We start from the raw sequence: 11447 nt of genomic DNA, 5'->3' as shown, positions 1-11447 counted from the left end.
GCAGTCTCCCAGGAAAGTTGTATACCCATAACAAAATTATGGCTCCAGACATTTCCATGTTTATACTACAGTGAGATTTGATTGTCCCGTCAATCAGGCCTGTTGGGTGCCATGTATCCTGGGGAATGTAATTCTGAAGAAGTATTTGTATTAACCTTTTGATCGTTCATTCTGTAAACAATTAGCAGTAAGGGTATTTAAGATTGATGGTTGTTGTGGATTTTCCAGGCTGTATAGTATCACTGTGACACTGAGAGATCTCTGCCTTTTGGTGCTACACTCTGAAGATGCCAGCCACAGCTGCTGTTGAAACGTCAGGAACTACAACACCAAGACCACGGCTATACAGCCCGGAAAATCCACAACAACCATCGTTCTCTGGCTGTGAAAGCCTTCGACAGTATTTAAGATTCTCTGATTGACTGGTTTTTACACATATGTGTCTAAAGAGAGGTGATATGTGTCTGGGCTTATTTAATAACAATAAACCCATATTTCTTTGAAGATCACTGCTTTTGGTGTCTTGATGATGTGTGAAGTTATTTGGCTGAAAGGGGTTCTTGAAATGCAGAGTGCTTTAAAATAAATTCCCTTTCAATAATCATTAAATGGACACAGCTACCTCCATGATTACATACAATCCTTCCCTCCTCTCTATTATAGCTCCTTACATTTCTTCTTTTAGAAGTTATAACTACTCTGCAACTCATTGCCACACAAGTATATTAACCTCCCACGCCAGCCCCATCCTTATTATGCTGCACTTGTAGTATAAATATAGGCATTTGAGAACAGATGTGGAGAGCGCAGTAGTAAAACGAATTAGAACAAATTGGGTTATTTCTAAAACAGGAATCCAGTGGTACTTGATAGGCCAACAAAATTTATTCTAGTGTAAGCTTTCATGCATCAAAGCTCACTTTAATGCATCTGATGAAGTTAGCTTTGACTCAGGAAAGCTGTTGCTTGGATAAATTTTGTCAGTCTTTAAGGTGCTACTGGACTCTTATCTTGCTGCTTCTAACATGACTACCCCCGTTATTTGTGGCTATAGTACATGATGTCATAGCTTTATATGTTTTGATGGTATGGATGAAGCATTTAGGTGAACTGGTGGGCCATTCTAACATTCAGGCTTCCTTGTTTTTGATGTGCATTATTTTATTTTATTTTATTTTATGGGTTTAAGATTTGATTACAGGTGCATTTGATTTTTTCTCCTGTACCACTGAGGCACAATTACAGTTTGATTTCAGTAATGAAAATGGTGGTGGCCATGTCCTTTTGACCAGCACTAGGGCGTGAGATATTGATGAAGTATGTTTATTTAACATAAACATTGCCCTGCCAGATTCACATCCTGGTACACTGCCTTGTAGTCAACACTGTGTTTGATTTCTCACTGGAAGGATCAATACCGTACTGTTGAACTGCGCTATTTCTTAAATACAGTAATTATTTTACCATTATGTGCCTTGGTTCCTAGAGTGAATTATATTTGTGCCTTATAATGCACTTTGTCCTCCAGAGATACCCTTTTGAATATTAAAAACCCAGCCATTTTATTGGAGAATGGAGAACTTTTCCACATGTTAAATGTCAGGGTCCAATGCTGTTGGGAAGGGGGAGTTTTTTCCTCCCCCCCCCTCATTGTGCACCTTCCAGGTTCTTCCTTCAAATCCCAAATCTTTCCTAAAATTGAATTATCATTGTATCATTATGATATATAACCATGTGTCCTCCAGCTTCCTTTTTAAAAAAGGCAGGTCTCTAGTTCTTTTCATTGCAGAGATATGACATTGTCCTTCTATCTCTGCATCTGACCTGGATGGCTTTTATGTAGCCTTGTCATATCAGATCGGAAGCTAAGCAAGGTCAGCCCTGGTTAGTGCTTAGATGGTAGCCCATCAAGGAAGTCATGATGCAGAGACAGTCAATGGCAAACCACCTCTGACTCTTGCCTTGAAAACCCTACAGGGTGCCATGACTTGGTTGTAAATTGACAGCACTTTATCTGCACAAAAGGCCTAGAGACTTACTTAAAAAAGGAAAGCTGGAAATTCAGATAACTGGATTTACATATTAATAGCAGTATAACTATTTAGGTAAAGGTAAAGATAGTCCCCCTGTGCAAGCACTGAGTCATTACTGACCCATGGGGGAACGTTGCATCATGACATTTTCTTGGTAGACTTTTTATGGGGTGGTTTGCCATTGCCTTCCCCAGTCATCTGCACTTTACCCCCAGGAAACTGGGTATTCATTTTACCAACCTTGGAAGGATAGAAGGCTGAGTCAACCTTGAGCCAGCCACCTGAACCCTGCTTCCACCAGGATCAAACTCAGGTCATGAGCAGAGCTTGGACTGCAGTACTGCAGCTTACCACACTGCACCACAGGGCTCCCTCTATAACTATTTAAGTGCTGATTTGTTTTTTTTAAAGAACAACCCCAACCCCAAACCCCAAACTAACTGCCCACGCCCTAATCAGGGGCTGACTTTACCTACTGCCCTCTCTTGGGCGTGCGTCCTACTGGAGTTCCCTCTTCTTTCCAAGCGGGTCGAGCCATTCCTCGCTCCAAGCGCCAAAAGGCTTAGGCCAGTTCTTGAACGGTTATCCTTTCAGTCCTCCCTGAAGGGAGAAGCCCAGAAAGCGCAAGCCAGAGGGGAAGGGAGTCTATCGCCACCTGTTGCGTTGCCCAGCGAGCAACGGCCAGGCGCTCTTGCAAGCGACAATTTCTTCCCGGCGGTGCCTCCCGGGTAGGGAAGGAAGCCGGGGGGGTGGGGCGGGGGGAGACAGAAAAGACCTCCGGGTAGCATCTTGGTTCCCCCGCGTGCTCTTGGGTTGCATTGGCGTCGCTTCTATCGATTAGATCGTTGCCTAGTTATCTCCCCATTGAAGTAGATGGGGGCACTGATACCTGGAGAAAACAGAGGAAAGAAATAGGGGTGCAAATGGGGTGGGGAGGGTGGTTCGGCGGGCACGAAAGGAATGCTTCCATTCGCAGGTATGAGAGGCAGATGCCTCCTGACAGGTTCTCCCCTCCCACCCCCGCATTCAAAAACGGTGAGAGGGGAATTGAGCTGCGCACACACGATTCCCGAGTGAGCTTGAAAGATAAAAGATGCATCACCGGCAATGAGACTGCTGGATCGACGGGGGGAGGGGGGAGACGTTGCAGAGGTGTGGCTGCTGCCGGCTTAGTGTTCCAAAATGGACAACGAGGCAAAATCGCATCTCCTCTTCCAGGGCTGGCACGTTCAGCCCAAAGGGGACGTTGGGGGATTTCCTAAGTGGCAGAAGCACAAGCCGGTGAGCGAGAGCAACAGGAGCAGGAGTTTGCTGGGCGTCACGAAGAACTGCATCAAAGCTGGAAAAGGGCTGGGCTGGCACGAGCAGGTGAACGGCGCAGTCCTAAACAGAGTTGCCCCTTCTGAATCCAGTGGATTGAGAAAAGTGCAACTCCGTTTGGGATTGCACTGTACAGACAAGCAAAACAAAGGTGGCAGCGACGGGTGGGTGGCCGGCCGGGGTGGGGGTAGGATTCGAAACCCTGCAAGCAAATCCCTCACAAGGCTGCAGCACGTTTAGAAAGAACGCCAGATTTAGTCGAGGAGAGACTCGGAGGGAAACACATGGGCACCGCAGGGAACGTCTTCTTGAAAGAGGCGTTTGGAGGACTCGCAGGGCGGAGCAGAGCCCACGGGGAGAGAAGAGACGCCAGCTAACCCGATGACCTTTCCGGGGCGGAATCCTGGGATGCCCGTTTAGGGGGGGAGGCTGTGGCTGCGCTCGGCCTCCTCTCCGCCTGCAGTCGCTTCCAGCGTGGGGACAGGAGCGCGCCCAGCAGCTGCTCGGAGCCGGCGTCTCTTTTCCCTGCACGTCTAATAAACGGCAACTACCCCTCCAACGCGAGGCAGCTCCCTCTCGGGCAGAGGCTGCGTGCGCGCCTCGCCAGCCCGCGGGGAAGCAGCTTAAGGCTTCTCGCTGCTCCCCTCCCTCCCGCCTCCCGCGGAATGCCAAGTCCCCCGGGGCGGGCAGGAGAGGGCGGGGGCTGCAACAGCCAGAAGCCCCTCCCCGATCGCCGCCGCGGCAGCACCTGTGGAGCACGAGGCCATCGGGGCCCCGCCGCCTCCCTGGCGCAGAGCGGAGCCGAGGCGTCCCCGGGTTCGGCAGGCGTCTCTCGCGCCGAGGCGCCGCTTTTCCTTCGGTGCCACGCCCGGGTTTGCAGGGCGCCGCCGAGCTGCTGATCAGCATTCGAGGGGCGAGAGGAGCGAAGGGCCGGAGCGACTGGGACGTGCCCGCCGGCTGGCAGCGCAACATGAGGCGAAGAGCGGACGAGCTGCCGAGCCGAGCGGCGGGGAGTGCCTCGGATCGCTTGCGGATCTCTCCGCACTGAAAGACTGGGGACCCTGCTCGGTTGCTACGGCGCGGCTCCCGAGACTCGCCGGGATGGGGCGGAAAGGCTCTTCCTAAATGTCTCGCTTACGGCTTCCCCGAGCAGGCGAGCAACAAATGGCAGCCGGGGCTGGGATCCGGGCTGCAGTCGCAGCGGCGGCGACTCCCAGGTGAGGCTCCGAGGCTCCGGGGTCCAAGCCGCAGCTCTTCATGCGCCTCGCCTCCCCGCTGCACCTGGTAAGGCTCTCGCAACTCGTTCCCTGTCACGCGCGGGGGTGCGTGGGGTGGGCTTGGTGCCTTCGCTGGGCTTCCCGGTACGCATAGAGCCCTCGGGCAACTTCAGACCCCCGGGCTCTCTTCGTGGATCGGTCACATTTCGGCAAGCCTCCTGTCCCTCTTTGGGAAGAGGCTCCAGGATGTAGCAAGGGTGAGGAGTTCGTGTCGAGATCCGACGGTGATGCAGGAAAAAATTATATGTACAAGGCGGTGGGATGCCCTGATCGGATACTGGCCGCGACCTTAAAACGTGAGGCTGAGATGAGCAATTTCATGGCTCGTCTGGAGTGGTGTAGAGAGCCTCAGGAAGTGCTGCTAACTGGCAATTTGTGCCTCTGTGTGCATTTCTCTGTATGGACTGGGTAGGGTGGTACCACCACCCTAGCATCTTTTTAGCAAATGAAATTCCACATCCTTTTTAAAACACTGGTGCATGTGCAAGTGAATATAATGGATTCTCACATGGTCTTTGGAGACAATTGGAAAATATCACACCAAATCAAATGTTTGAATTGGTCCAGTGCTTAACTCAGAGGGAAACGATGGCCAAACAATATAAGGAAATTGGCATGTTCTGGAGCGGGAGGGGAAAGGTTCTAGGAAATACTCCCAAGGGAAAGAGCGTGGTAGGAAAGCTTGGAATGGAACACATTCTGGTGTCAGGTGCGTGGCGAAGATGTTCTTCGTGATAGGACGTTCACAGCCTTAACTTTTGCTTATGACTTCATGGTGGGACTGTAAATAACAGGTGCAGAATGAGCATGTGGTTTGATATCAAAGTTTAGAATATATAAGCAGTATTATAAATTGAGTCTCCAGTACCTTTTCCATGCTCAACAGAGTATCAGTTTCTGATATCCCAGGGTTAGGTTTAATTTACTAGTATTCTGGCTCAGAGTGTCAGAACAATTGTAGGAATAATTGGATGTGTTCTGCAGCCCTTGGTGCTCTAAATAAGCCCTGATGTCATTGAAAAGATTTGTGTAAATAAGTTTTGCTTACAGGCTTGGCCTCTTAAAGTGGTAATGGAACAGAGGTGGGATCCATTAATGTAAATGGGAGATTTGCCACTGACTGACTTGCATCCAAAATTAAATTTGGAACCAGCCCTCCTGACATTTCTGAAGTTGGTGAGAAATATCGCCTTTGACCACCAATAGGAAAAAAAAGGTCAGATCCAAATCCAAGTTAAATTTCCATTGCCTTTGTACTACTGATAGGTTCTTAGGAATCATTTAGCAGTTTGTGGTTCTTGGGGCCTTTAGGAATCTTGCATTGGCTATTGCAGGAAAAATCGTTGCTTCTAGATGCGGAGAAAGATGGTTACTGGTAAGCTGCATGTGCTGGGAAGATAATGAACATAAAGACTTTGTTCGAAGCCCTTTTGAAAAGGAAACTGGTCTTGGACCAGTTTGTACCTCTCTTGCTTGTATGCTAAGGCAGCCTCTTCACATCCAGCATCTGAAACCACTTTGGAAAGCAAGGCCTTGTTTACATGCTCAGTTATCGAAGGATAACAGCCCATTCACTCACTTCAGCTCCTGGTTTGTTTATCCATTCAAGGGATGAAGTGGAGGATGAAGTGAGTTGAAACCCTAGAGTCAGGCACTGTTGACCCTCCTTTCTTTTAACTCAGGGGTAAGTGATCATTTAAACAACAGCAGGGTCCTTATCTTGGCTAGGCAAATGGGTGGAGTTATGTGTTTCATGCAAACACTCTGGTGATGTATGTGTAATATGAGATGTTTTGCGAAAACATCCCGGATTTCCGTGTCGTTGCTTCAGGATGATAGTCCCAAGTCAACGCTGTCAGAAAGCCCTGTGGTACGTTCTGAGAATGTCACCAGAGAGCTGGAGTTAAACAGAGGGCAAGAAATAATTGTAGGAATTGGCAAAATTGTGAAAATCCTACTAAGAAACTAAATTGGTCACATTTCTCTTTGGGGGGAAAATAGGATACTTAAGTGGTTTGCCCACTTTTGGATTCACATCATTGTGCTTTGTCTTATTTTTGAAAAAATATGCATTGATTGTAGTGGAATTAGTTGTGTCGACAAAGCAAGGAGGATGGAGCATCTCACCATTCATTTTCTGAAAGCTGGTATATTCTTGGATTTAAATGCTGTTTTAAGCCAAATGGTTCATATTTGCTGAACTGGATGCCCAAGCCATCCCCAAATGGTGCTGTTTTAGATTTCACTAGTTTCAATGGAAGAGTTGAAATCAAAGGGAATTAAAAGTGCTTAGCTTGGCTGGATAATGCCTTTGGATAGTAGCAGGGTGCAGAAAGGGAATGAATAACTTTTTAGAGGTGTAAAAGCTCTTTTAATGGAAGAACAGGATAAAAATGTGTTCGATAGATAAAATGCCTGTTTAGAAGGGGTGGCCTGGCCAAGAATCCAACTTCATTGGTTCTAGAACTCATTGGTTCTTGAATCCAACTTCATTGGTTCTAGATCAATACAAAACCTTGTTTTTAACCTTTGCAAAATTGTAACCTTTTAAATCTAAGACAAGGCCTAAATAAAGAGAGAATAATTGGTAGGCAGTTTTTAAAAATATAAAACCAATTAGAACAATTTCTGATGCAAATGCATCTGGAAAGCTTCGGCAAGACTTTTTAAAGTCGTTAATAAAAAGCAATTTATCTTAATTTAATGAGGAAACATACTTTTGTGCTCATCCTTCTCAACCTGCTGTTTGGGGGAGGGGGGAGGGGGAGAAAGAGCACGTAAACATATTCAGCACCAAGGGAACCCACGCAGCACTTGTGAGCTACCTACAGAGGGATACAAATTGTTTGCACACACTGTTAGCACTTGCTAGAGATGTATTAGTGACCAGCAGTCTAACAGAGAACTAGGGGCTCCCAACACAAGCTTCTTAAGAGATCAAGCTTCATGGAAACAGACATGAAGAGTAAGTAGACAAGTGGAGATTGTAAGACAAGGAGCTTCCCAACAAAGGTACAATTTTCATAAGCCTGAGAGAACATAAGGAGAGTCCTGTGGATCCAGTATCTTGTTTTCTGCAGTGGCCAGCCAGGTACCTCAGAAGGTCTCCAACCAGAGCACAGAATCCAGATCCTTTTTCTGTTGCTGTTCCCTGGAACGAGATGGATTAATATGAAAGTACCATTTAGTCATAATGGCTGAATAATAGCCAAATAGCCAGTAATTACTTGCATAAATAGTTTTTAAAGGCACTACACTTGCAGCTATTACTACATCCTGTAGCAGTGATTCCCATAAGTAACTTAATGTGTTGTTTGAAGAAGTATTTTTGTTGTTGTCATGAATCAACTGCTGAATTGGTTCCACCCCCCCCCCCCCAGTTCTAGTACTTTGTGACAAGAGAAGAAATATCACTTTATTTTCTCTTCACTGTATATAACTCTATAAATCTCTGGCCATTTCCACACAGCTTACCTTCTCTCGGAACGACCTGGAACATCGCGCAAAAACTATGAAAGATCGTGTTTTCTTGAGCGAGATAACGTGATCTTCTGGGTTTTTTGCTCAATGTTCCGGGTTGTTCCGAGGGAAGGTAAGCCATGTGGAAACGGCCTCTGTCATGTCCCTTATAATTTTTTTCTTAAAGTCAAAAGCCCTAAATTCTTTAACCTTTTCCAGCTGGAAAGGTACTCTAAGATGTCGAACATGTAGTTTGCTCCCCCCCCCCCGCCTTTTTTCTGGTTCGACAATGTCCTTTTTGAGATAAGCTGGCCGCTACTCAGAACTGAACGTGGCATCCAACTGAGGTGCCTCTGTAGGTTTATAGAAGGGCATTGTGGTGTTTGCTGTTTTATTTTCAGTCCCTTTCCTAATCATCTCTGGAATCGGCCCTTTTCACCACTGTCCCACAGAGCAACCCTGAGCAGGTCTATTCAGAATTCAGTTCAGGTCTATTCAGTGGGGCTTGCTTCCAGAAAAGTGTTGTTAGGTTTGCAGTTAGTTGTTACTTTCACCAAGGCCATCACCGTGACCCCAAGATCTCTTCCCTGGTCAGCCACTACAGTTTTAGACCCCTTCAGTGATTATATAAAGGGTTTATTGAGTGACATTCTTGTGGGTGAAGAAGAAATGCAAATTATATTTCAAAACTATAAAATTATATTTCAAAACATCCCTTGCTCAGTTGGCAGTACAGCTGTGCTATACGCAGCATGCGTCAGCAAGAGTTATGGGTTCTTTCCGTAGCCTGATAAAGTGTACCTTCTCCAGGTTGGTTATGGGAAACCGTCCCTCAATGATGTTCATGTTACAAAGAGTTGTGTGTTCAGCTCATGATTAAGAGAAGTTTTGACATGTTCATTGAGACACAATGTCAAGTAACAAGTTCCTCTTTGAAAAGCACAGGGCTGAGTTTTTAAACATCCCATTTTGCTGAGTCATTAGGAGCTATTTTGCCAAAGTGAAGCCCATAGCCTGTAGTTATATAAAGCGTTTTACATTATGCTGTCCTTGATATGACATAATGGTATACTAATTCTTTTCTATGCACAGCAGCTTAACCACCTGTTTTGGGAGGAAACCCATAACCCCAGGCAACCCCATTCCCTGGAATGTGATCAGAGTTGACAGAACCATTTGTTCAGCAGGAGAGATCCTTGTACACTGCAGCATGTGTTCATAGCATTTTTGTGTATGAGGATCTATAGATTGGGGCTATTGCATTCAGAGACACAACATGGCGGAAGAAAAAAATGGAAGAGTGGTTTCATGATATGATTTCAGTGAATTGTGGACGTTTCTACATAATTATCTGCAAATTAAAAAATATATATTTTAAAGTAGTGCTATTACATGTGCAGAGTGGAGGAGCTGCAAACCATGTACACTGCCTCAAGCACCTTGGAGGAAGGATGCGATAAAAATGTGACTGACAGAAAGAACGACCAAGCAGAACTGCCTCTCTTTCTAACAATATGGTCCTATTCTGGAATGTTCTAATTTCAGTCTATTTCCTTTGAAATCTCCATTAAGCCCCCTTCCTGTTAATGTTTTAGTTTCCTCTTATTTGTGGAATTTTTACTGGTGTGAAAAAAGGTTACATTTTCGGCAGCAATTGCCTCATCTTGTGTTTTATTGCAGTCCTTGCTTTAGAGAGCTGCCAAGCCCAAAGCTTGTTAACTTGTTTAACAACAACTAAGGGAATAGGTCTTAATGTTCATACAAAAGTTGTTTCTGATTATGGTGAGTGTCTTGGTTTGGAGTTCCATAGCTGAGCTGGACCACAAACGTCCACCTTTGATTGTACTGGAACAGCCGTGCATGGGATAGGTGTGGGTATTTTTGGCTCTCAAACATACAAATTTTATTTATTTATATTCCTCCTACTTCTGGCTTTACCTGTTGTTAACACTATGTGGTATCCAACAATATCTGCTCATGGAAGAGGTAAATTCTGCTTTTCCCTTCCACTCCAGTATCCCAAGCCTGTGGAATTTTGTTCCTGGTCTCACTGGAGCTTCAGGTATCGCATAGGCGGCAAAGGGGGGGGGTCTCCAGTGAGGGGCAAATGGAGTGAAATTGCCTCTCCCTTTTTCAAAGGCAGATCTTTCAGAATTGTATGGCTGGCACACTGAGATGTGTTCCTTCCGTAACTCCAAACAGTTGAATTCTCCCCACCAAGGGAGAAGCAGTGGTCCTCAGACTGCTCTTCAGAATGGGTAGCGAAATAGAAAGGGATATGCTGGGGGACTATTGGACTCACAAGGGAGGGAAATCCTATCCCCTCACACTGGTCCCACTCTGTTCCTCCCAGGCTTTTCTTCTCCCTTGTTTCCCCCCTCTCCCTATTCTTATCTCTACTTCCTCTCCCATTTTACACTCATACACTCTCTCCCACCCAGCTGTTCTCCTTCTTCCCTATTTTCCACTCTATCTCTCCCTTTCTCCAAGGCTTAGCTCCACTTTCTTTCCTCCTCTGTTTTCCTCTGTCTCTCTCTCTCCCCTTTCTATTCCCAGCCTTTACTGTCTTCCACTCCCTATTTTACACACACTTCCTCTGTCTTCACTGCTTTTGCCCGACAGCCTGTCCTTTCGGAATTGCTTAGGCCCAGGCTGCAGTGCCTTGGTTCCTTTGCCTCCTCACAGGTCTGATGTGATTTCACCAGTTCTCACTAGCATTTTCCACTCTAAGGGAATTTTAATGGCTTCTTTTTAAAAAAAATGTTTTGGATTTTCCTGGAAACCTGGAGATTCCCCCAGATGTTATGCAATGTCCCCTCTGTCTGAACATGGTCCCATTGCTCAGATTTTTTGGTCTTCATTTTTGAGCTATCGTCAGAATTAAATGTATGGATGAAAAAAATTAGAGGCATATCAAGGATAGAGAAAATACTGGCTAGGCAAGCAAGCAAGAAGGAAGTGTGGCATGATACATTGCATCCTTTATTGTTCTTTGGTGCCAGGTTTAGGAAATCCTAGTGTGATTGAATCTGTTTCTGCCAGATCATGACAGGGCGTTAGAAAACGTCATAGTATTTTTGATTGACTTGACTCCTGTGTCCTTTGGTCAAAAGAGAGGGAGACATGTTCAGCATTTGTGCCGGGGTTTACCCTCTGTACCTGTCTTTAATCTCCAGGATTGGCTATGGAGACATGTGGGTCTTTGTGTCTGTTTTCATTCACTGGGAGTTTCATGCAAGTCTTCCCGATGATGTTTTCCTGGCCAAGCTGAGCCCCAGCATCTCTCTGTTTAGAAATACAAGGCAATGTTTGCAATATTTATTCATGTTGCAGCTCTCTTCTAACAGATGGCCTATCC

At 45.9% G+C, this 11447-nt stretch overlaps 1 protein-coding gene across 1 annotated transcript in view; it reads left to right on the top strand.

The window, feature by feature from the left end:
- Window positions 1–4198: 4198 nt before the first annotated feature.
- The window catches only part of LRRC3B (leucine rich repeat containing 3B), a 68019-nt gene continuing 60770 nt past the window's right edge, over window positions 4199–11447 (top strand). The window contains exon 1 of the mRNA XM_054991738.1: window positions 4199–4637. The gene's annotated coding sequence lies outside the window, so the exon portion shown is untranslated. The remainder of the gene's footprint in view (window positions 4638–11447) is intronic.

Source organism: Eublepharis macularius, chromosome 11 (genome assembly GCF_028583425.1).
Source record: "Eublepharis macularius isolate TG4126 chromosome 11, MPM_Emac_v1.0, whole genome shotgun sequence".
NCBI lineage: Eukaryota > Metazoa > Chordata > Lepidosauria > Squamata > Eublepharidae > Eublepharis > Eublepharis macularius.
Note: the sequence above shows the minus strand (reverse complement) of the source record. Positions and strands in the feature narration are given on the sequence as shown.